Here is a 23,196-nt window from a genome sequence, read left to right as displayed (position 1 = left end):
TTAAATTTGTACTTTTTTTTTACAAGTCGTACTCAATAAATCTGAATAAATTAACAACGCATTACTAAGACTGCTACATTAAATTTGCATAGTGCATTTAATGAATATGCAACTGCAAGTGAAAAGGTCTGCTACTGCGAACCTCCCACATTAGCATAACTACTTCCAGCATGTTTCTTAAATAATGCACTCATTTGCACATCACTGACTTGGCTAATTCTAACTTCAGTCAGGGTAGCCTTGTAATTAAGACTCTTGCTTTAATTTTTAATGAAGTTTATGTTACATCAATCCTGACAGTAATGAGGGGACATGGAAACAAAAAGGCTGCTAATAATTAAATTCACAAACCAGTTTGAGGGATAATAATTCCTGAGGAGAAATTACATGACTAATTATTAATTAAATATTCATACTATTGCACAGCCATCTCACTTAACTGCTCTTCTTGTTGGTAATAATATTGAGCTGTGGATGACTTTTGCCAACCATTCGGAGTTTAAGGTCTCTGGTTAATTTTAGTGCGCCGTTAATCAATATGACACAAAAAATAAAATTGTTTTAATTGGTATCATTTTATTGTGTCTAAATATTACTACAGTTGGTTTAGTTTGTGGAGAATTAATCTAGTTAGTCGGTGCCTGTTTTATGGAAACATAAATCCAGTTTATATCCATAAACATCTAATGGCAGGACAACTTGACCTTTTTTTTTTTGTAACATTACTGTTTACAGATAATTACACCAACTCTTTAAAAGGTTATTTAATAGCTTTGCATTCATCACAGTAAAATGAAAAACACGCAATATTATTTAACTCCAGCCTGTTCTGAAGAGGTCTCTAAGACCCCCATTTACCCCCGCTGAAAAGTAAGCAATATTAATGTGTGGGTTTTTAGGAAATGTATGAGAGTTTTCTTTGAATGTGTACAGATTTACTGTTTGGGTCTGGATCGGCAAATGTCTAACTCATAACTGAGATGCGATCTGATAAGGAAGAAAATGTTTCTTATCATTATAACTTCCATTCCAAGAAAACATAAGGATGAAGGTTTTATGAGTCTGGAGATCAGAAATGGCAACAATTTCCCTACAAAATTCAGTAAACAAACATTACAAAGCCAGAGAAATTACTATGATGAGACCTAATTGGCTGCAATATTTATTGTAGACATGCTTTTTCCCCCTTCTGTTTTCAAAGCAGTATTTAGGCATCTGCATTTCTAATGAGAAAGTCCCCATCTGTAGGCAAGTTTAGCAATGACAAAAAAGATCGACAATATTTAACTGGATAATATTAATCATTAAATTTAAACAGATCAAGACATTTGTTTAAAACTCTGATAAGTTCAGAACAAGAAGCTTCACCAGACCATTATGCATATTATAAAATTAAATACTTATAGCAAAGGGATCATTTTATCCTGCAGGGGTCTTTGGAAATTCTGGACCAGGGCAAACATTTCGTTTGTCTAATAATTCAAACTAGGTGACTCATCAAAGTGGACCAAGTCTATGACCATCAACCATGGGGCAAGGATTTCCCTCAGCTACTCTTGTCACATTACTACAAACTGACAGGTTTGTAGGGCATCATTACTGGACCTGGTGTGTATCAATTGCTCCATTTTGCTAAATCTTAAAAATCTTTTCAACTTTTCTTTTTTAATCTACTCGCTTAAACTAACACCTGAAGGCAATTGGAAAAGACCACTCACCATGAAATAGTTTACAGGCACGGGTCAGTGTAAAGATGTCACAATAGGGTCTGGGTCACTGGTCTTGCTTTTTAATTCATTCATTTCAGGAAACTTTCTATGTGAGAAATCTTACCTGAATGGCAGTAAGACCTCCAGACTGGGCAAAGTGAAGGCACAGAAGCAACCAGGTTCATGGGTTAAACTCCGGGGTACTTGTTCTGTTCTGGAGGAACATGCAGAGTCCTGTCTTTTTTCAATTCGTTGCTGTGTGCATGCTATATCTGTCCCAGGTCTAGTAGATGGAGGGAACCATCCAATACCAAGGAGCCCTGCTGACCAGAAAGACCCCATCCTCTCCTTGTGAGGATGTGACCAGAGTGCCAGAGAGGGTTAGGACTTGGAAACCAGACACAGCCAGGTTCTAGTCCCCCTTGGCCTTCGTGAGAAGCTTTAATAACATCACCTCTCTGAACTGTGATTTCCTTTTCTGAATGAGAATGCTCATGTCACCTCGGCAGGTTGTTTTGTGAGAATGAGTCACATAAGCAAGTGCCTAACTCTGTGCCAAGCTCATGAAAGACCATCACAAAATGCCAGTGATCTTTATCATCGTTCGTCCTCCCAAGGAAGACTGTCAGAAAGTTTGCCATTGGAGTCACTCCTTTGACATAAAGAACACTATCTCAACGACTTCTTTTCTTTTTTCAAAATGCAGACTATATACCTTGAAAGGGATTGGCAGATATAAAGACAGCTCTGGTCACCAAAACCTTTGTGTGAGTTAATGTACCAGTTCCCTTTTTTCTGTAACAAAGAGAGATAAGGCAGTACTAGAGAGGTGAGTTAGTAGAAGGAGAAGGGTTGAAGAGGAAGAGGAGGATATGGAAAAGGGAGGTGGAATTGTGAGGGGAAAATATTATGTATGTTTGAGCTGTTTAATCACAAAGGTACAATAAAAGGAACTCTAAGAAAAAAAATGAAAACAAAAACCTACCTGGTGGATATGGATTCCAATGTTCTTGAGCTTCAGTCCTGTAAAATGACAGCTATTAAGACTCTGATGACCATGCATCCCTATTTTCCTAGAATGGCTTAATTTCAGTTACTCTGGTATCTTTCAGGACTTGGTCGGGGGAAGGGGGATGAGGCAGTATGTCATAAATTATCTCCAGTGAAAGGTCCATGTTGTGATGGGAAAGGAAGGAAGGAAGGGCACATGGCTTCAGTAAGTATTTAATGAGCATCATCAGATACCTATCTTAAATGTCAAGTGCCCCCAAGAGAAAGCCTTTTCTCCCACCTGTTTTCTCCACACTCCTTAGCAGATTGTCCAAGAAATCACCGCAAACAGCGACCTTACCTGTAGCCATACCAGGGTGGGGTAGTTTGAGGCAATGCAAGTTCCTGGTGTCTGGCTCTCGCTGGCCCTTTTCTAGGAAGACATGCGATGGAGAAACAGATTCTGAGTTGGATAAATTCCAGCCCCCTCACTCTCTTTGCTGTGTGACTTGAATAACTTCTTTGACCTCTCCAAGCCTCGTGTGTAAATGGGAAGACCACCATGTGCCTCACGGGATGATGTTGAGAGTTACAGGACATCTGTGTGGAAAGGTTCAGGTACACCGTAATTGTACATAGCAATCCCTTTTCTCTAGCTCAGGATCAAGCCCGATCTCCTTGTGAGGCATAAGGACTTATTGTTGGAGGAGATTTACATATGGATTTCAACGTTCTTGAGTCTGTTTCTATAATACCACATTTGTCATTTTTTTTCTTGACCAATCATCTAGGATTTCAGGGTGAGGCTTTATTTCAATTCTGCAGTCCAGTGGTTTGTCTAAATTGTCATGAGGATTAGAAAAGTATTAGTAAAACAATAGTATCTGGTATGTAGCAAGTGGAGTGCTAAGTCGCTTCAGTCATGTCCAACTCTTTGCAACTCTATGGACCATAGCCTGCCATGCTTCTCTGTCCACGGGATTCTCCAGGCAAGAATACTGAAGTGGGTGTAAATAAAATTTCAAAACCATGAATCCAATTCATTCTTATTTGTACCCTTTCTTCATCTGTCCACATAGTCCATGATCAATAAATGGCAGAAATATATATAATTTCTTACCTCTGTGCTTTTGCAAATGTGGTTCCCTTTGACTTGAGTGACTTTCTTTTTCTACTCAACCACCTGTCAAACTCCTATTCATACTTCAAAACCCAAATAAACAACTACTTCTTCCATAAAGGCTTCCTTTACATTTCTTCTCTTGTCACTACTTTTTCTGTGCTTCCTCTGTAGTGTGCCCATCCTTCTGTTACACTTTGCCCTCTGGGCTATAGGTAATCTATTTTCCCTTTTCCTACAGGAGAAGGACTGTACAGTATTTGTATCCCCAGTTCCTTGTATACTGCAGGGCACACTTGGCACTGCTCAGATATTGTAGACTCAAAATTGAATTCATATGACATACAGCAATTCCATGATTATTTCATAAACATGAACATTAGAATTTCAATATACATCTCATAGTAACACAGTAATTAATGGACAAAATGTTTCTTTCTTCTTTTTCTTTTTTTAAGAGGCCACGGTAATAAGATAAAAGCAGATGTGTGAAAGTGGAATGAAGGTGGGAAAAGGTGAGGAAGAGAGTGATGTGTACATGATAAACAGCAATTTCCTACAAGTTAGGATCAATTCAGAATGAAACATTCATTGACATCATCAGTGGTTATGCAGTAACAAATTTAAAATTCCTGTCTGAGTTTTAATTAAAAGAACCACTAAATGTCCCAAGTCAGTTGGCACATATATACATTTTTTCCATGGTTATAAAATTATCTGTCATGATGGTGAGCCTGAATCCAAGAGTGTTCGTAGGCTACAATGTTGACATCTTTCCTCATTAATCCAAGAACCAGAAGCTGTTTGATGTGAAAGCAGACAACAAGTAACGATTTTAACTCAAAATGCATGGATGCTTGCTAGGAATGGACAGGTAGATTATATACTCCCAAAGCAGCTGGCCAACCACCACCATCTCCTGAGCGTTTATGATATGGCCAACATAGGAGATTCGGAGCCTGCAGTCCAGTGGCTGCACCTCTTCAGGGCGAGACAAGTCTTCACAGAGAGGATGTCTGAAGTCAGGAAGAAATGCTGGGATTCAGAATGAAGAGGGAAAATCACCACAGGCTACATGCTCCTTTTCATCCTCTTGTCCCTGAAACATCGACCAGCTCCCTTAGATCAGTTCTCTGCCTTCTTCTCTTCTGTCAAAGACAATCATTTGCAGAGGTTAAGAGCTTAGATCCAGGAATTTCCTGGTGGTTAGGACTTCACACTTCTATTGCAGGGAGCACCTTTTTGAGCCCTGGTTGGGGAACTCAGATCCTGCAAGCCACGGAGCTGCCAAAAAAAATAGAGCTCAGATCCAGAGTCACCTTTCTAGGTTCAAATCCTAGCTCTTCCCCTCAATAGCTGTGTGACCATGGACACATTACTTCATCTCTGTGCCTCATCTCTTGAATGGGTATTGTTAAGAGAATAATACTTTTAGTGTAGTATCATTTTCAAATTGGAAAAAAAACATATTCTTGTGTGAGAACAGAGAAAGAGTGGTAGGACACAAATTATTTGTTAACACTGAATATCTGTGAGTGGGGAAAATTGTTAATATTTTCTTTATTCTCCTTGATATTATTTTAAAAATCCAATAAAATAACTAAAAAAGAAAAGAATGGGAGATTGAGGAATTGATATCCCTTCTGTTTCTAAAGAGGATTTCTGACTGGTTCCAGGAAAAATAAACATATAAGTACAGTTAAATGAAGCTAGAGGTGATATTAGTACCAGGAATTTTCTACAATAAGCATATGTCACTTTATTAATGAGGAAAATATTAAAACTAAAAATGAAGGAAAATTTTCTCCACCAAATGGTGCTTCCCTCTAGTCTTATGCTTGTTATCCTTAACACTTTATAAATTACAATAGTTGCATTCTTACATTAAAGGAACTCTGGAAAACTCACAGCTGTGTCAAAAGAAGGAAAAAATATTTCACCCCACTGACGTCATCCAAAAGCAATTGCTTTTGGTATCAGAGTGTATTTGTTCTCTGACTTTTTCCCATGTATACATGTTTTTGATGATAATACTGTGAATATACACAGTAACTGTTGACTCCTGGTTTTTGGCCTGCTTGCTACAATCCCAGCCAGCTAATATGGAAGGTAGCTTATATAGAACATGCCTTCCAGGCAACAGTTCTATCAGTATGTCCCAGTGACTGTGTGGAGGGAAAAAAATTGGATTGAATGCAATAAAGCCAAGGGAGAAACAACAAATCTGCAGTCTCCTGGCACATATGGATACATTCTTTTCACAGCTAGAAAATTGTCTGTCAAGATGCTGATGTCTGTGCCTCTCACATCCCTCTCACATTTACACATGGAATTTCGTACCATAAGGAAGGTGCCTCATTGTCAAAGCCACCGGGCAAAGGGAGTGCTCAGTGTAGCTGATATTTTTTTTTAATCAATTTTTATTGAGTATAGTTGCCTTATAACATTGTGTTAATATCTACCGCATAGCAAAACGAATCAGCTATATGCATACACATATCCCCTCATTTTTGGATTTCCTATTTAGGTCACACACACACACACACACACACACAGATCACTGAGTAGACCCCCCTGTGCTATACAGTAGGTTCTCATTAGTTACCTATTCTATATCTGGTAGTGGGTACATGTTAATCCCCATTCATCAGCCCCAGGATAGCTGATATTGAAGCCAGAACCCTACTTTGCAACCTCCCATGATGTTCTTGGCCTCCTCACTCCTGGAGTCAAAAGTGTACAAATTATTCCAACTTTGCTCACGTCTCCTTGATTTGTCTGTCTCTCCCTAAAGTGCTGTGGAAATTCACACCTTTTCATAAGTTTCTTAACTTAATTCATTTTATATCTACTGACCTATATATCTCTTTCCTTCCTCCAATACAGTTGATTCCTACTCTGAATCCTCTCTTTGATCAATGCCATCCATACAGTGCTGTCCTCCTTCTTGCTTCACTGTGACAAAAGCATTTGCTGATCTTATTCATCATCTCAGTAATACCACTTGCAGTGGTTATACGTTTGATAGGCTAAGTCATGGTTTACTCAAATATCCTCTAATTGGTTGAACACTTGCATTGCTCCAACTCTCCACTGTTGGGAATGGAATTGTAAAAAATATTTTATATCATGAAACTTTAAAAAATTTTTACTATTTATCCCCCTTTAGAACAGAGTCTAAAAAGTGAAGATGATGTTGATGTTTGATTTTCTTGGAGAAAAGCTTTATCCTCTATTAAAAATCAAGCATTTTTACCGGGATGGGGAATACATGTAAATCCATGGCTAATTCATTTCAATATATGACAAAAACCACTGCAATGTTGTAAAGTAATTAGCCTCCAACTAATAAAAATAAATGGGGAAAAAAAAAGAACAAAAAAAAAAAATCAAGCATTTCTCAAACATTCATGAATGTTCCAGGTTCTTCTGTAAGGGATGAGGAACAGAAATGCTTTCCTTTCAGTTAAACTATATATTCTTTCCTTTCCCCCTTCTTTCTCCTCTTTACCTTACTTTTTTCTTAGAAAATCAAAACAAAACCCCAAAGCACAAACCTTAGGAGAGCATTGTCAGTGCTGTTCCTTCAATCATACAGTTATGGGCCAGTTATTTTACATCTTTACTGGATTGTTCCCGTTGGTGTAAGCAGGCCCCCCGTCCATGGAATCCTTCAGGCAAAAATACTGGAGTGGGTTGCCATTTCCTTCTCTGGGGAACCTTCCCAACCCAGGGATCGAACCCAGGTCTCCTGCATTGCAGGCAGATTTCTTTCCCACCAGCACGACCAGAGAAGCTCATCAACCCCATCCAGTGCTAAAGGTCTTTGAATCCTTAAGCACGTTTTTAGTCTGCTTTGACCCAGCCCTCCTTTTTCAAGTGCACCCTTCTCTGCTTTCATAATTAGCAACTAAGAATGTTAATCTGTTAGAACTAACTAAGCAAGCAGATACATAAATAGGAAAAGGTACTCTTAAGAAAGGCATTGGGCAAACACTTTGTCACACTCAAAGCATTTCCTACTTCTTCTTCTTTACCTTTTCTACTTCTTCTACCTGGAAAGGTAAATCATGGTTACAAAAGATTTTCTGGAGAGCTGACAAGGCTGACCTTTATAGGGAATGGTATCTCCTTTTCTTTTGCAAACGTACTCTTGTACCCCAAAAGGTTTAGGATTACATTTTCAGGATGGTCCTGCCTTTGCTAGTCCGAGATTTTGGGGCCAGGGAAATCATGCCCCTTGCCCATTTTATAAGTCATGACAACAATAATAGTTCCTGATTGACAAGTATTTTATAATTAGAAAAGCACTTCTACCTGTGTTCTACTATTTATTCTTCCATAGAAGTGTATGCATGAATTAGGTGGTATACAAGTGTTTCTTCTTACTTTATGAAGGAGGAGACCAAGACTCTATAGAGTTACCTGCTCAAGACATGACAGCCAGGCCTCTTGGATTTGGATCCAATGACTCCAGATTCAGTGTTTTGTTTTGTTTTGTTTTTTCTGGCATAGATTTACCTGGAAAACAACCAAACATACGTAAGTGAACTGAATAATATGGTATTTATGAACCTTAGAAATCTTAGGAAATATGATATTCTAAATCAGAGAAATGTATAGTTCTTTCAAATATTAATCAGAAAACCCTCCTGCTTTCCTCTATTAAAAATGAATCTACAGGGGACTTTTCTGGTGGTCCTGTGGTTAAGACTCCATGTTTCCACAGCAGGGGCATAGGTTTGATCTCCGGTCAGGGAACTAAGATCCCACATACTGTTCAGCATGGCCAAACATTTTTTAAATTAAAAAAATTATTTTAAAATGACTCTAAATAATAAGAAAGACAAGAATTATTCACGTAATTTAACTTAAAATACCTACTGAAAACTTTGTGTGCCACCATGTGTATATGGGCTTCCCAGGTGGCTCAGGGCCAGTCAATCCCTGGGTCGGAAAGATCCCTTAGAGAAGGAAATGGCAACCCACTCCAGTATTCTTGCCTGGGAAATTCCATGGACAGAGGAGCCTGGCAGGCTACAGTCCAAGGGGTCACAAAGAGAGTTAGACGTGACTTAGCGACTGAAGCAGCAATCATGTGTACCTACAATAAAAAATTACTAACCTCTCCAAATCTGTTTGTGGATCTATAAAATAGAAATAGTATTGCTTTCTTCCCCAAAGAGCTGTGATGTAAGGACTAGTTGAGATAATAGTTTTCTCAGTTTACAGATCCACAGATTGGGAGAGGTTAGTCATTTGCCCAAGTCAGAGACACAGGTAAGGAAGGGAGGCAGGGTTTCGACCTGGGTCTGTTCAACTCCACAGCTGGAGTTTACAGCATGGTTTTACACTGCCTCTCCAAATCACTCACAACTGAAAACCAGATTTTAGGATGAGGTGACAAGCTTGGCTATTCTCTGATTGGGGCTGTAGATGGGCTGGGATGTGGTATTAGGCACCACATTGCTCTCATCAAACACCTGATTCCTTTCTCACTATTCCCATCAGGTTCCTTCAACCCCTGTAAAGATGAAACAGCAGACTGGAATCTTCAGGACAAGCAATTTTACTACTTTTGACCAACTCTGATAATGAAAAATGTCTTCCTTACATTGAGCTAACCCCCAGCTCCTACTGGATTCCATCCACAGAAATTGGTTTTAGCTTTGAGGCTCCAGAGAAAAGGTCTGATGGTTCACATAGCATGAAATTTGGAGACAATTACAGTGTGTCCTCGAGTCTGCTCTCCTTCAGGATAAAAAACTAGTTTTTTTCAGATATTTCTCCAATGACATGATTTCAACCTTACTGCCTAGGTGAATATACTCGTTTTAAAGTGAATGTGATTCTCTAGATATAGTCAGCCTAGAGAAGAACAGAATTATTTCCTTCTCTTTTAAATGCTCTAGATCTGCCCAAGAGACCACCAGACTTTCTTGCCCTGATACTGTTAGGTTATATTCAGTTCATAACGTACAAAGCCCCTGAATCCATGTCAGACAACATGCTGGTAAGTCATGTGTCTGTACTGTGCTTGTGCAAATGTCATTTTTAAAAACAAGTTTTTATTAGAATACAGTGGCTTTACAATATTGCATTAGTTTCTGCTGTACAGTAAAATGAATCCATTATACATATGCATATATCCTATCTTTCTTAGATTTCCTTCCCATTTAGGTCACCACAAAGCCCTGAGTTTCCTGTGCCATAGAGTAGCTTCTCATTAGTTTGTTTTCTACATAGTAGTGTACATATGTCAGTCCCAATTTCCCAATTCAGCAAATGTCTTTTTCTGATCAAATACAAACATAAACTTTTACTTCTTATATTACTTTATCATCTGTTTAAGTAGATTTGGCTTCCAAATCTAAACTGTTAAGATTCTAAGCCAGTTTTATTCAAGTCATTATAGAAAAATCAAATCCAGCCTTTAAAATAGCCACCCTGAGGTCTCTAGAATTAATGAGTCATAGTTTATCAAGTATCCCCTTACTGACAGACTAAAGGCATTTGTCTAGTTGTTAATTTGTTTGGTGGCTGTAAGCAACACTACAAGAAATATGTCCATACTTACATATATATCGTCACATATTGGTGTTTTGTTTCTAAAAAATTGTTTCAGAAGCAGCATTGCTGGGTCAAAGGGTGTGTGCTGCTGTAATCCCAGTAGATATTACCAGATGATTTTACTGAAAATTTTTAACTTCAGTTATGCTGTCAATATACAGGGCAGTGAGAAGAGTTAGAAATAAAGAAAAAAGTAGGACAGTGAAATCAAGCTAGGAGTGAAATAAGTCTTTGAAGTTTTATATAGTGCACATGTATTGCTTGATAAGCAGGAAAAAAAAGGTTAAAGAAACTAAACGAAAATTTTCCTCATAAAGCTTTTTGTTAATAAGCCTGCCTCAACAATCATCTCTTCCTCTGTACTCCTGAAGTATTTATTGTTTGCAACACTCACAATCTGTTCCACTTATGAGGCAATAATCACAGAGGACATGACTATCAACCCTTCTATTGCCACAGTGAGCTGTCATTCAAGAGCTTCATTGCCATCCACACCTCAAGACAAAAGAGCTCAGACTTGGAATCCAACTCACCAGGGCTCAAACTCCAGCCATTTACCTATTTCCCAAGTGTGTAACTTTGAGACATTACTTAGAAGCTCTAAGTTTCAGCTTCTGCATCTGGAAAATGGGTCTGATGTTGCTTTCCTTGCACATTTTCCTTGTTTTCAGAATTAATAACACAATGGACATCAAGCCCCTGGAAGATCACTCAGCACATACTACTATTGGGTGGTTAATGATTGTACATACTCTGACCACAGAGTCACAGCCAGCACTAACTGAGTGCTTCTGTACTGGGTATTTTGCAAAGTACTTTGCGTGCCCTGTCTTACTTAAAACTAAACTGTAACTCATGCATGGAGTCACTCAATACATTAATGGTAAGATAAGCACTATTATGACCTCTGGGTTTCCCTCGTGGCTCAGACAATAAAGAATCTGCCAGCAATGCAGGAGACCTGGATTTGATCCCTGAGTTGGGAAGATCCCTTGGAGGAGGGCATGGCAACCCACTCCAGTACTCTTGCCGGGAGAATCCCCATGGACAGAGGAGCCGGGCGGACTACACTCCATAGGGTCGCAAAGAGTCGGACAGGACTGAGTGACTCAAGCACAGTACACCTTATGACCTCTATTTTATACATGAGAAAATAAGAATCAGAAAGGTAAAGTTTAACTTGTTTAAGGTCACATACCGAGTAAATATCAGAATAGGGACTGAAACCCAGATCTAGCTATAAAATCTTCATCCAATAAACGGCAATTATCATAATTACTACCAATATTCTTGACTGCCTTAATTAACACAGCTTAAGCCATGAGCCTTAATGGAACCTCAGGTAGCCACTGGAAGGATGAGTGAGTGAAGAGGATCAGCTCAGTTCAGTTGCTCAGTCATGTCCAACTCTTTGCAACCCTATGGACCGCAGCACGCCAGGCCTCCCTATCCATCACCAACTCTGGAACTTGTCCATTGAGTCGGGGATGCCATCCAACTATCTCATCCTCTGTCATCCCTTTCTCTTCCTGCCTTCAATCTTTCCCAGCATCAGGGTCTTTTCCAATGAGTCAGTTTTTCACATCAAGTGGCCAAAGTACTGTAGTTTCGGTTTCAGCATCAGTCCCTCCAATGGATATTCAGGACTGATTTCCTTTAGGATGGACTGGTTGGATCTCCTTGCAGTCCAAGGGCCTCTGAAGGGTCTTCTCCAACGCCACTGTTCAAAAGCATCAATTCTTTGGCACTCAGCTTTCTTTATAGTCCAACTCTCACATCCATACACGACTACTGGAAAACCCATAGTTTTGACTAGATGGACCTTTGTTGGCAAAGTAATGTCTTAATATGCTGTCTAGGTTGGTCATAGCTTTTCTTCCAAGGAGCAAGTGCCTTTTAATTTCATGGCTATGGTCACCATTTGCAGTGATTTCAGAGCCCCCAAGAGTAAAGTCTCTCTGTTTCTATTGTTTCCCCATCTATTTGTCATGAGTGAAGGGGATAACCTTGTTTAGGTTGCAGTCAGCCCCCACATTGCAAAGGGCTAGCACAGTCTAAGCAAGCATTATACTCCTCCAATCGAGGCACGGAGTGGACTCTGTACCACCAGAAGGTGGCAGTGTGGAGGGACCTGGTAAGATCTGAGGGACCAGAAATGGGGGCGGGGAGATGGCCCAGTCTCTAGGGAGAGGGGACTGGGAAGACTTCAGCTCTAGTCATGATGGGATTTTCATCCCACAGACTCAGGGGTTAAATCAGAAACAGTGTGAAAGCTCAGTGGTGATGACATGGCCGTGATGGGGGCTGGAGAGGACCAGAGCTCTGGGTCCATGGTACCAACATCCTGCCAAGGGCTTTGGTATAGGAAAGCCAATAGCTCCCAGGCCTCCGTGCCTGCTGCCAGGGGAAATCAGGAGTGGAAGGAACCTTTGTTCACCTGGCCCATTCAGTCTCCATCAAACTCAGCCATGATTAACTAGCTCCAGAGAATATGCTGATATCCCAAGCTTTGGTGACTTTACCCTGTGTTTGTGTTCAGATAGAAGCTTTTGCCTCTTAAAACCTTCCTCCAGCTCTTGATTCAAAAGAATACATTAAAAAAAAATACATCGATTAAAAGTTAACACCAAGCAACATGTCACATATCCCACGCGTACAGCAATACAAGTCTCTAAGGTGCTCATCAACAGCAGCTCTGCCTATGATCCTGCACCAGTTTCAGCACCTTCCTGATCTCATGCTTGCTGGCTCTTTCCTCTTAAAGCTCAGAAAACTGTAGCGAGTGAGCCTCAGTGTGAGTCTCTCTGCAAAGCACCCACTTACGAAACTCTTCCAACCACTGTCTCAAAATATGTCAGCACAGTTAGCTTGACAGTGTTTTTTAGATTTAAAATTTACACTCAACACTTCAAAAGTCTGCCAGTAAGCCTGTTGAAACTTCCAACGTAAAAGCTCAGAAATTTTAATGAGCACTAGACGACACTCACAAATCAAAAGCGTTCCTTTGAATCCCTTGCTGCAGGGATTTGGGGAGAGTAATTAGAAAAATTGAGATAACACCTCCCTAAATTAAACCAATCCTGCCCTCTCCAGAGGTTTTCATTAAATGCAGGGGAAGGAGTACCAGCTTAGGAACTAGAAGAGCTGGAATTCTTTCCTGGCACCTGCTGGCCATGTGACTTAGGGTAACTGAGCTTATCTTTCTGAGCCTCCGTTTCCTTACTTGTAAAAGAGGGGAATTCAAAACCTCAAGGAAAGGTTGGGAGGATCTAATGGGATGATGTTCTTAAAAGCTGCTGTAGCCCCGGAGCTGAGGCCCTGCTCTTCCTTCTCCTTTGAGAGTAATTGTGCATTGATTTGCTTTCAAGGTAGGGACATTTGTCACCACATTTGAATGGGCAGCTTGGGAGAAGACTCAGAACTAGTATTCTGACCTTACTGAGTTGCCTGGGAAAGCCACCTTTATCTCTGCATATTATGACCTGATCTAAGAGAAATGGGGTTTGACCAGATGTTCATATATGTCTCCTCTTGATCTGTGATTTGAGGTTTCACCTTTTCATTCAGCATCCCCCTTCATGAATTATCTGGAACAGTGACAAGACAGAAGCCCACCTTTTCTGCCCTGTCAGATGAGCCATCACTGGTGGGTTCTGACTTATCTGTGTTTCTGTCCTGTTCTATGCTGTGATCGCATTTAATTCTCAAAAGTACCTTGTAAGAGTGGTTGGGCAGATATTACTGTCTGGCATCGTTTTATAAATGATGCAAGGGAGGAACCAAGTGGGTGGAGAGATCCACCTAGACCACACAGGTGGTTGGAGAAGTTCCCTGGACCACTGAAGGGAGTGACTGTGAGGGGAATCAGTGGACACAGAGAGCCCTGTCTTACCGCTGCCCTGAGTCCACCTTTGACAGAGTCATCATCATCTCTTGCCTGGGGTAGCTTCATCCCCAATCTCCCTACTTGTACCCTTACCCCATAGTCACTTCTCACTAAAAGCAAAGTGATGCTTTAAAAATATGTTAGTTCATGTTCCTCCTCTGCCCAGATCCCCTCCAACAGGGCCCCCATCTCACTCAGTGTCACTCCTTATCCTGGTCCCCAAGTATCCACCTCTCAATCTCTCTTCCTCCTGCACTCAGCTGCCTCATTTACTCCACTCTGAATCCAGTCGTCTCCTTATTGGTCCTTGCAAATGTCAAGTGCCCGCAGGACCTTTGCACTGCAATTCCTTCAGCCTAAAACATCCTCCCCCAGACACCTGCATGGTCATTCCCCCACTTCCTTAAGCCCTCTGCTCAATATCATAGAATCAGAAAGGTTTTTCCTGACAGCCTGTACAAAGTTATACTCTTAATTATTTCTACCTGCTGGTATCTTTTTGACCTGCCAGCAGACATAATTTACTTTTAAAATTCTTACTGCTTATTGTCTATTTTCTGTTCTAGAACGCATGTTCCCTGAGGGCAGGGGTGTTTGCTTGCTGATACACTGGAAGTGCTTAGAACTGTTCTGGTACACAAGAAGAATAGGATAAATACTTGAAGAATGGATGAATAAACCAAAACCAGGCCAAGAAATATGGCCAGAGAAAAATATCCATGAATGAATCATGAAAATTATTCATTTGCTAAAATAACAAAAGAACTGACTATGAGAAAAGAAGAATGTTCCCATAGCTGCAGGATGGGGCCTTCTTCTTTCCCCAAAGAGCTTTATGCAGCAGGAAGAATTTTTCACTATATCGAATTAAGACATTCAGAACAGACGAGGGCTCTGAGAAGCTAGGGGACTTCCGCCTCCCCATGTATCTCTGTACTTCTGCATAATCCTTCCCTTCAGTGCCCCCTCCTCTTTCATCTTCAGCCCCCAACCCGGTGAAGCCTCCAAGAGGCCCTCTCTAACCTGTCTTTTCCTGAGCCCTCAGGCTGAATTAGCTGGTTTCCTACCTGTACTTGCGAACTTTTGTTAAAGCTATTGGTATTATCAGTCTTCTTTCCTCCAGAAAGTGTGGCTGCTAGGGTCACACTTCCAGTGCTTGAACCAGGACAGTTCTGGGCAAATCAGGACAGTTGGTCACCCTGAGGGTGAGCTCTCTAAAGGATCCTGATCACTTTCCTTTGTTTTTCCGGAGTCTAAATAAGACCCAAAGCCTGGAAGTTTAGTTAAGTGGAAAATGTGGAGATGTGTGCACCAATATCTTTAGGAACTAGACTGTGATCTCTCTGAGCCTTTTGAAGATGAACTCTGCATAGCCCAGGACAAAGTGAGAAATATTAGCAAACACAGATCCTATTAGAAACAGGGTCCTTTTATGCTCGCTGTGCATGCGGAAGGGCACAATCTTAAAATATGCAAACAGAATACCAGGTGGTTCGCAGCCTTCAGTGTCTCGCTGCTGAAAGTGCGGCCCATGACCAGAAGCAGCAGCAGTAGCACCGGAGACCGGGTTAGACATGCAGAATTTCAGGCCCTACCTTAACCCTGCCAAATCAGAACCTGCGGCTTAAGAAAATCCCCGATTCATCTATACAGGAAAGACTGAGAGGCACCTCAGGGGACATCAGAAACACCCAGGGAGCAATGTCAGCATGTACTTTGCCAGCCTCCTCCCTGAAAATGCTGATCTGGTAGACAATTTTGATATTAGCAAAGGTTGAGAACTGCTGGCAATGTCTTCATCCCACTGCCCTTGTTTTTCAAAATATGGTATTAGGACCACCAGTATCTGGTACTTGCAACAAGGACAGATTTCTGAGTAATACCTGAGAGTGTGGAATCAGAATCTTGCAGGTAGGGAAAGGTTCTGAAATCAGTATTTTCAATAAATTTCCCCGGGACTTGCCTAGCGGTAGAGTGGTTAAGACTTCACCTTCCAATGCAGGCGGTGCAGGTTCAATCTCTGGTCGGGGAGCTAAGATCCCACATGCCTTCCTATGCCAGTACCATCAGACACACTCAAGGATTAGTTTTAAGGATCAAATTTTGGAACCTTTACCCAAATCAAATTCAAGAATGCCACTCAGATTCATCATGTGATAAGGCAAAATGTATCTTTCTATCACTGCTTAGAAGATTCAAAATGACAGAACGAGAAAGTACAACAGTAACAGTTTTCTGATGTAACCCATGCTCTTTCTGCTATCCCACTGGAGAAAGATTTAACAGGAAAAGATAGGTTGCAATACCAGTTTCACTGGGATTGAGCTGTGTGGCCTTAAGTAATTCATACAACCTCTCTTGACCAGTTTTGTCAATTATAAAATAGGTAATAATGCCTGTTCTGCAAGAGTGTTATCAGGATAAAACGTCACAGGATATGCATTTTGAAATTTATGACATGCAAGGCAAACGTGATTTACACTACTTAACTAAGCATTACTACTACTACTATTCTATCTAATAATCTCACAATAGAAATAAACATCAGGGTATTAAATTGAGAGGGGGAGACACAATGAGATGGAAATTCTTTCCCCATGATATTTCCTTCATCCAGGTCTTGGAAAAAACAAATGAAATTGTCTCTCTTATCCATGACTTGATTTAGGAAAATGACAACAGACATTACTGAAGTTCTACATCATTGATGAAATGAGTTCACATCTATTACATTATTTCATTAATTCACACGATATTTCCAAGGTTGCCCTCTGTGCCGGGCCCTGCATTGAGAACTAGAAAAAGCCTTTAATCATGAAACATCTCCTTGGTGAGGAGGACACTGAGTGGCAAATCTGCCAGGCACAAGGCAGGTGACACGCAGGGCCTTGCCTGAATTCCTAAACCTGAGTCATATAGTACAATCATTTCACTGAAAAGAGTATTTTTTACAAGGGGATAGTCCTGATTTCCAATCTTCACCCTCATCTTCTGACCATGGGCCACATCTCGTGTTAAAACTATAGACAGCAACATTTTTTATTACTTTGCGATTTCACATATTTTTACAAATCTAATTTGGTATTCGGTGTCTGCCTCTCTCTCAGAACCAAGATGCAGATACAGGCTCTAAGACGAACTTAGCAATTTAGTTCAACCAACATTTATTGAGTGCCCTTGAATGTGAGGTGTGATGAAGCTCTACAATCTTTGCCACATGGGTCAACCACTGAGGCCATACATGCAGAGTGCAGCCATGCAGGTGCTCTGAAGCCCAGCGGAGCAAAAGCACCTCCTTTCATGTGGATAATATACAACCCAAAGGAAAACTTCAGCCTGTGTTATCACAGGTCTTTCTGTTCTGCTGGGCCATGCGTGCCGAGGAACACAGAAATCTCTTTTATTTTAATTGTGAGACATTCCAGCTAAAAAACATCCTCGTGGCTGGCGTGTTTAATTGAGCTCCTGAGAGGCTGTGTCGGTGAGACTTCGGGATGAATCGCCTGCAGTCCCATTGGTCTCACCAAGAACCCATTGATGTTTCATAAATCCAAGTCGGTACAAATCTAATTGAGTTACCATGCTGAATTAGCTCACATCTAAATGGCATTCATGTCTACAAATGGAATAATTAGAGTCTAGAAAATGGGATATATCAAGTGGCATCCCAAGTGACAACAGAGAGGCATTTGTATTCATTCAATCAACTGCTTGAAGAAAAAAAAAGCTGCTGCAAGGCTTGACTTGGGCTGGATTATTAGATGCAGTGTTTGGGCGCTTGGTGTCTCTTCTTTTTTATATTTATATTTACCTGCAAAAGGCCCCTTTATTCATTCTTCAGATATGTGAGAAAGGAATATCAGATGTGAAGTTATTTTTAATCACCTGGCTTAAAAAAGAAAGAGAGGGACAGTCCCATTTCAGCCTGTAGATCTGTTTGTTTCTAACAATTTCGAGTGGCTTCCTTAGTTCATTCCTTTTGGGCTTTCTTTTTCTTCTTCTGCATTTGCTTTGAAGAACCCTGGTTAAGATGAATCCACACCCTGGGGTGCGGGGAGAAAGGCAAGTGGACTCAAATATGAACGCCAGACCATCTTCTATTTGAAAAGGGCCAAAATATCTAATTATAAAAAAATAGAGTTCATATCTTGCCCAGAAAGGACCTCATTAAATGGTTTTATTTCCAAGTTATTTTCATTGTGAAATTTTAGGATATTAATGCTTCCTCGATTACTAGTTCAACTCAGCAAATATTCCGAACAGGAAGAAGGCATTTTGACTATACAAGCTAATGGCCGCCTTCTAATTCACACTGTAGCCTTCAATCTAATTTACATGCTTAGTTTATTTATTACCCCAATTAAGTTTTGCAAATAGTTTGCAATGAGGTCCCCATGACCTCATAACTCACAATTACTCTTGGGATCTCCTGCCCACTTTGGCACATTTTGAATAATACTGCAATATCTTCCAGGAAAGGGTTGCACTTAAAAAATGATGGATGGTGATTGTATCTTGTCCATAAAAGACAGGATCTGAAAAGTCTCTTTAGTCTGTTGTTTGGTGTGTAGTTTACACACCTCACTATTTGGAATTGGCCACTGATTTTCTCATCACCAGACCTCCCTCTCTTGTCAAGCCTGTGGCTGCTTCACTATCAGAATAATTTGCTCATTAAGATTTTGAACCGGTAAAATCCAAACCAAGTCTGTAGACTAGTTCATAACACTGTGCCAACGTTACTTTCTTAGTTTTGACAAATGAACCATGGTTATGTAAGATGTTAACCCTAGGAAAAGCTGGGTATATCTTTGCAACATTTCTGTAAACAGAAAATTACTTCAAAAGGAATAAGTTTTTAAAAAAGCTTTCTATTTGTAATCCAAAAGTCTAGTAACATCTTTATAAAAGCCCCCTATTAAAATACACTCAAGGGAATTTCCTGGACATCCAGTGGCTTGAACTCAGCGCGGTCAGTGTTGTGGTCCTGGGTTCAATCCCTGGCTGGGGACTAAGATCCTGCAAGCTGGCTCAGTGAGCAACTCCCCCTCCCCTCCTCCACAAAAGGTCCACTCAAGAGTGGGCCAACCTGAGTCTAAAGCCTGTGGGGTGGTTGTGGTGGGGAATTTGTGCGTGTGTGTGAGGGAGCTAGGTAACGGGAGAGAGAGGGGCCCTGGGTTCTGCTGGTGCGTGTCCTGGCTCTAATATACACCTCATTATTGATGAGAAAATTGGGGTACAAGCCACTAAGTCTTTATGTACCCAAATTCCCTCATCAATAGTGCACCAACCTGGGTTCAGAAAGGGATAAATGTGAAAATAATGACTATGCTCTAGGACACTAAACAGTTATACAGATTTTTTATTAAGCACCTCTGAGGAGGCTTCCCAGGTGGCTCGGATAGTAAAGAGTCCACCTACAATGTGGGAGACATGGGTTTAATCCCTGGGTTGGGAAGATCCCCTGGAGGAGGGCATGGCAACCCAGTCTAGTATTCTTGCCTGGAGAATTCCATGGACAGAGGAGCCTGGTGGTCTACAGTCCATGGGATTGCAAAGAGTTGGACATGACTGAGTGACTAAATACATATGAGGAGGTGAGTGGCAAGGGCAATATAGAACTATGGTGTGAACAATATCCCAGGATATTACAGAAGTCACGGAAAGAGTCTTTGGTGTTAACTTGCTAAATCTATCTTTACAGAGTGAAGAAAATGGCCCGTTCAGGGGTCACTGTCGGAAACAGAACTCACCCCTTCTACTTCCCTAGACTGTGCTCTTTCTTCTGGGCTGCACTTCCCAATGTTGTGTTCAGGACTGGCCCAGACAAACGGCAAGCAATATGATCTGCTGGGTGTTTCCTTTCCAGTTTTGATTTGAAAAGCACCCCCTCCACACTTCTAAGATGTTATCAGTATGTAATCACAAGAACTTTCCAAACTAAACGGCTTGCCTGTTAAGGATCGGTTCGGTTCAGTTCAGTCGCTCAGTCGTGTCTGACTCTCTTGCGACCCCATGGACTGCAGCAGGCCAGGCTTCCCTGTCCATCACCAACTCTCGGAACTTACTCAAACTCATGTCCATTGAGCAGAGGTGGCATTGCCTGTTAAGGATGGCCCTGTTATTAATGCAGAGAAAATGTGTCAAAGTAAATGGAATCAAAGTACTACATAGAATTGGGAATTCCAATGGAGTGATAATATCCAGTTAACGAGAAACATCTCTACACACCTTTCCTACAATAGCTGAGACTAGACACCCTGAAATCTAAGCTCATTTAACAGGAGAATCCCTTCCTTGTTTTTCCATTTTCTTTGCAGCATCACTCTCCTCACAGTTCTCCAGATGCCAAATCTTGGAGTCACTTTTCTTTTTCTCTGTCACTGTCTTAAGTTAATGTCTTACCAAAGCTCCTCTTGGGAACAGAATCTAAGTCTGACTCATTTTCACAAACTCCCCAGCACCTTACAGGATGCCTGATGCCTCTCTCTTATCAGGTGCTCAATACTGTTTCACGAACACCTCTGTGGGAAAGCTCTTACATGAAATCTTTCAAAAGCTCACGTCAGAATTCCTCAAGGTCCCAAAGAAAGAGGATTTCTCTCTGCTTCTTTTCACACCTGAAACCATACAATATTAAAATATAAATTAATCCCTTTCACTGCAAGTTGGGCCAATGTATTGATTATCCTATGTAAATCAGATCCCCAAAGAATACTCAGAAGAGCATCCTTCCTACTGCCAGGTTAAAGGAGACGTCATTCTTTTTTTTTTTTTTCTCCATTTATTTTTATTAGTTGGAGGCTAATTACTTTACAATATTGTAGTGGATTTTGTCATACATTGACATGAATCAGCCATGGATTTACGTGTATTCCCCATCCCGATCCCCCCTCCCACCTCCCTCTCTACCTGATCCCTCTGGGTCTTCCCAGTGTACCAGGCCCGAGCACTTGTCTCATGCATCCAACCTGGGCTGGTGATCTGTTTCACCATAGATAATATACATGTTTCGATGCTGTTCTCTCGAAACATCCCACCCTCGCCTTCTCCCACAGAGTCCAAAAGTCTGTTCTGTACATCTGTGTCTCTTTTTCTGTTTTGCATATAGGGTTATCGTTACCATCTTTCTAAGTTCCATATATATGTGTTATTATACTGTATTGGTCTTTATCTTTCATTCTTTAATATTAAATACTTCCACTGTAGGTTACTGTACATTTCATTAATAGGTTACAAGTTTCCTTGTATTTTAACCTATGGATACACCCATTTCTCTCCAATTTACATTGTGTTATTTACTTGTTTTGTGTTAACAGCCTATACTAGTGACTCAATACCTGAGTGTATACTTTCTGAAATAATCATATAATCAAATGCAAGTTGGCTTAACATTTTGAATGCCACCCCCAGCAAAAGTTCACAGGTATGGAAAAATAACTTGGTTGAAATCTTATAGGCTTTTTATTAAATAATTCCAAACTGGGGCAGTAAAGGTGAGAGTCTGTGACTAGCTGAAATAAATTTATCCTTCGCCTGAAATTTTTGCACCAGAGGACTGACACGGGATCAGTGGCTCAGTCTACTCATATTTCACGAGAAAAGTTTTCCCAGGAATTGTGAATCAACAAGAAGCTTTGGGGAAAGGTTTTTCAATACTCCAGTATTCTTGTCTGGAAAACCCCATGGACAGAGGAGCCCAATGGGCTACAATCCCTAGGGTCTCAAAGAGTAGGACATGACTGAACATGCCCACATGCATCTTGGCTAAGGATCGTCTTGGCTGACTCTAACTAAGAGAATTCTGGTATGTTCTGTGTATCTACAAAGCCTTGGATTCATTTACTGAAGTCACTTAGTTGTCTGAGAAAGAGAAATGGAATAGAGTAGGAAAGTTAAAAGTCCCAATGCTCATCCAGTACAAACACAGAAAGAAAAATTTTGTGTTGCTTTTAGCTAAACCTAACAGAGATCCTACCTCAAATGGCTTAATAAAAAAGGAAATGCATTACTGATGAGGAAGTTCTGAGTGCAGTAGCTCCACCAGCAACTCGGGGCTGTAAGGAAGAACCCAGCTCCTCTCCATCTTTTCCCTCTGCTAATAGCAACATGTCAACTTTGCCCTCATTTTGGCTCCCTTCGTGGGCCAGCAGATACAGGATGACTTCTGCAGGAAGAAGTGGGCCAGTTCTTCCTCATGTCTCTTTGTAAGACAAGGCATCATTTCTGAAAGCCCAAAGCAGATTTCCACTAGGTTTGTAGTGGCTAGAACTCAGCCACATGCCTTCCTCTCAACTAATCACTGGCAATGAAAATGACATTACAAAGCTTGGGTTAGCTTAAACAGGATTTATGCTTGAACTGTGGTCACGTTCCCTGAAAAGCAGACACCTAAATAAACTTGAGTTTATGTCCGCAAGAAAGACAAGAGTAATAGACATTGGTGAGTAACTCCACAAAGGCAACACGCACTCTGTAAAATGACATGGGAATCACATCTCCACAACTGGACACTTCTCATGCCACAACATCTGTTAGACATATGCAGAGAAATCCGTAATTCCAACAAGCTATGTGATGCCCTTTTAATAAGAGATAGAAAAGGGAAGATAAAATTACACTAGCAGGGACTTCCCTGGCGGTCTAGCGGTTAAGAATCCACCTGCTAATGCAGGGGACATGGGTTTGATCCCTGGTCCAGGAAGATTCCACATGCCACTAGGCGACAAGGACTGAGTATCAAAACTACCAAGCCTATGGTCTAGAACTGGAGAGCCACAACTGTTGAGCCCATGTGCTGCATCTACAGAAACCTGCACACCTTAGAGCCTGTGCTCTGCAATGAGAGAAGCCAGCGCAGTGAGAAGCTGGCGCACTGCAACTAGAGAGTAGCCTCTGCTCCCTGCAACTAGAGAAGAGCC

General features: G+C 40.9%; 1 long non-coding RNA gene across 1 annotated transcript in view; it reads right to left on the bottom strand.

Moving 5' to 3' along the window:
* Window positions 1-556: 556 nt before the first annotated feature.
* Window positions 557-23,196, bottom strand: part of LOC139035629 (uncharacterized) — a 58,938-nt gene continuing 36,298 nt past the window's right edge. The window contains exons 3-4 of the long non-coding RNA XR_011488259.1: window positions 8,245-8,340; window positions 557-4,967 (exon numbers count right to left, since the gene is read on the bottom strand). This is a non-coding gene — a long non-coding RNA (uncharacterized lncRNA). The remainder of the gene's footprint in view (window positions 4,968-8,244; window positions 8,341-23,196) is intronic.

The sequence above is a fragment of the Odocoileus virginianus genome, chromosome 6, assembly GCF_023699985.2.
Source record: "Odocoileus virginianus isolate 20LAN1187 ecotype Illinois chromosome 6, Ovbor_1.2, whole genome shotgun sequence".
In the NCBI taxonomy this organism is placed as follows: domain Eukaryota; kingdom Metazoa; phylum Chordata; class Mammalia; order Artiodactyla; family Cervidae; genus Odocoileus; species Odocoileus virginianus.
This window is presented reverse-complemented; position numbering and strand designations above follow the sequence as displayed.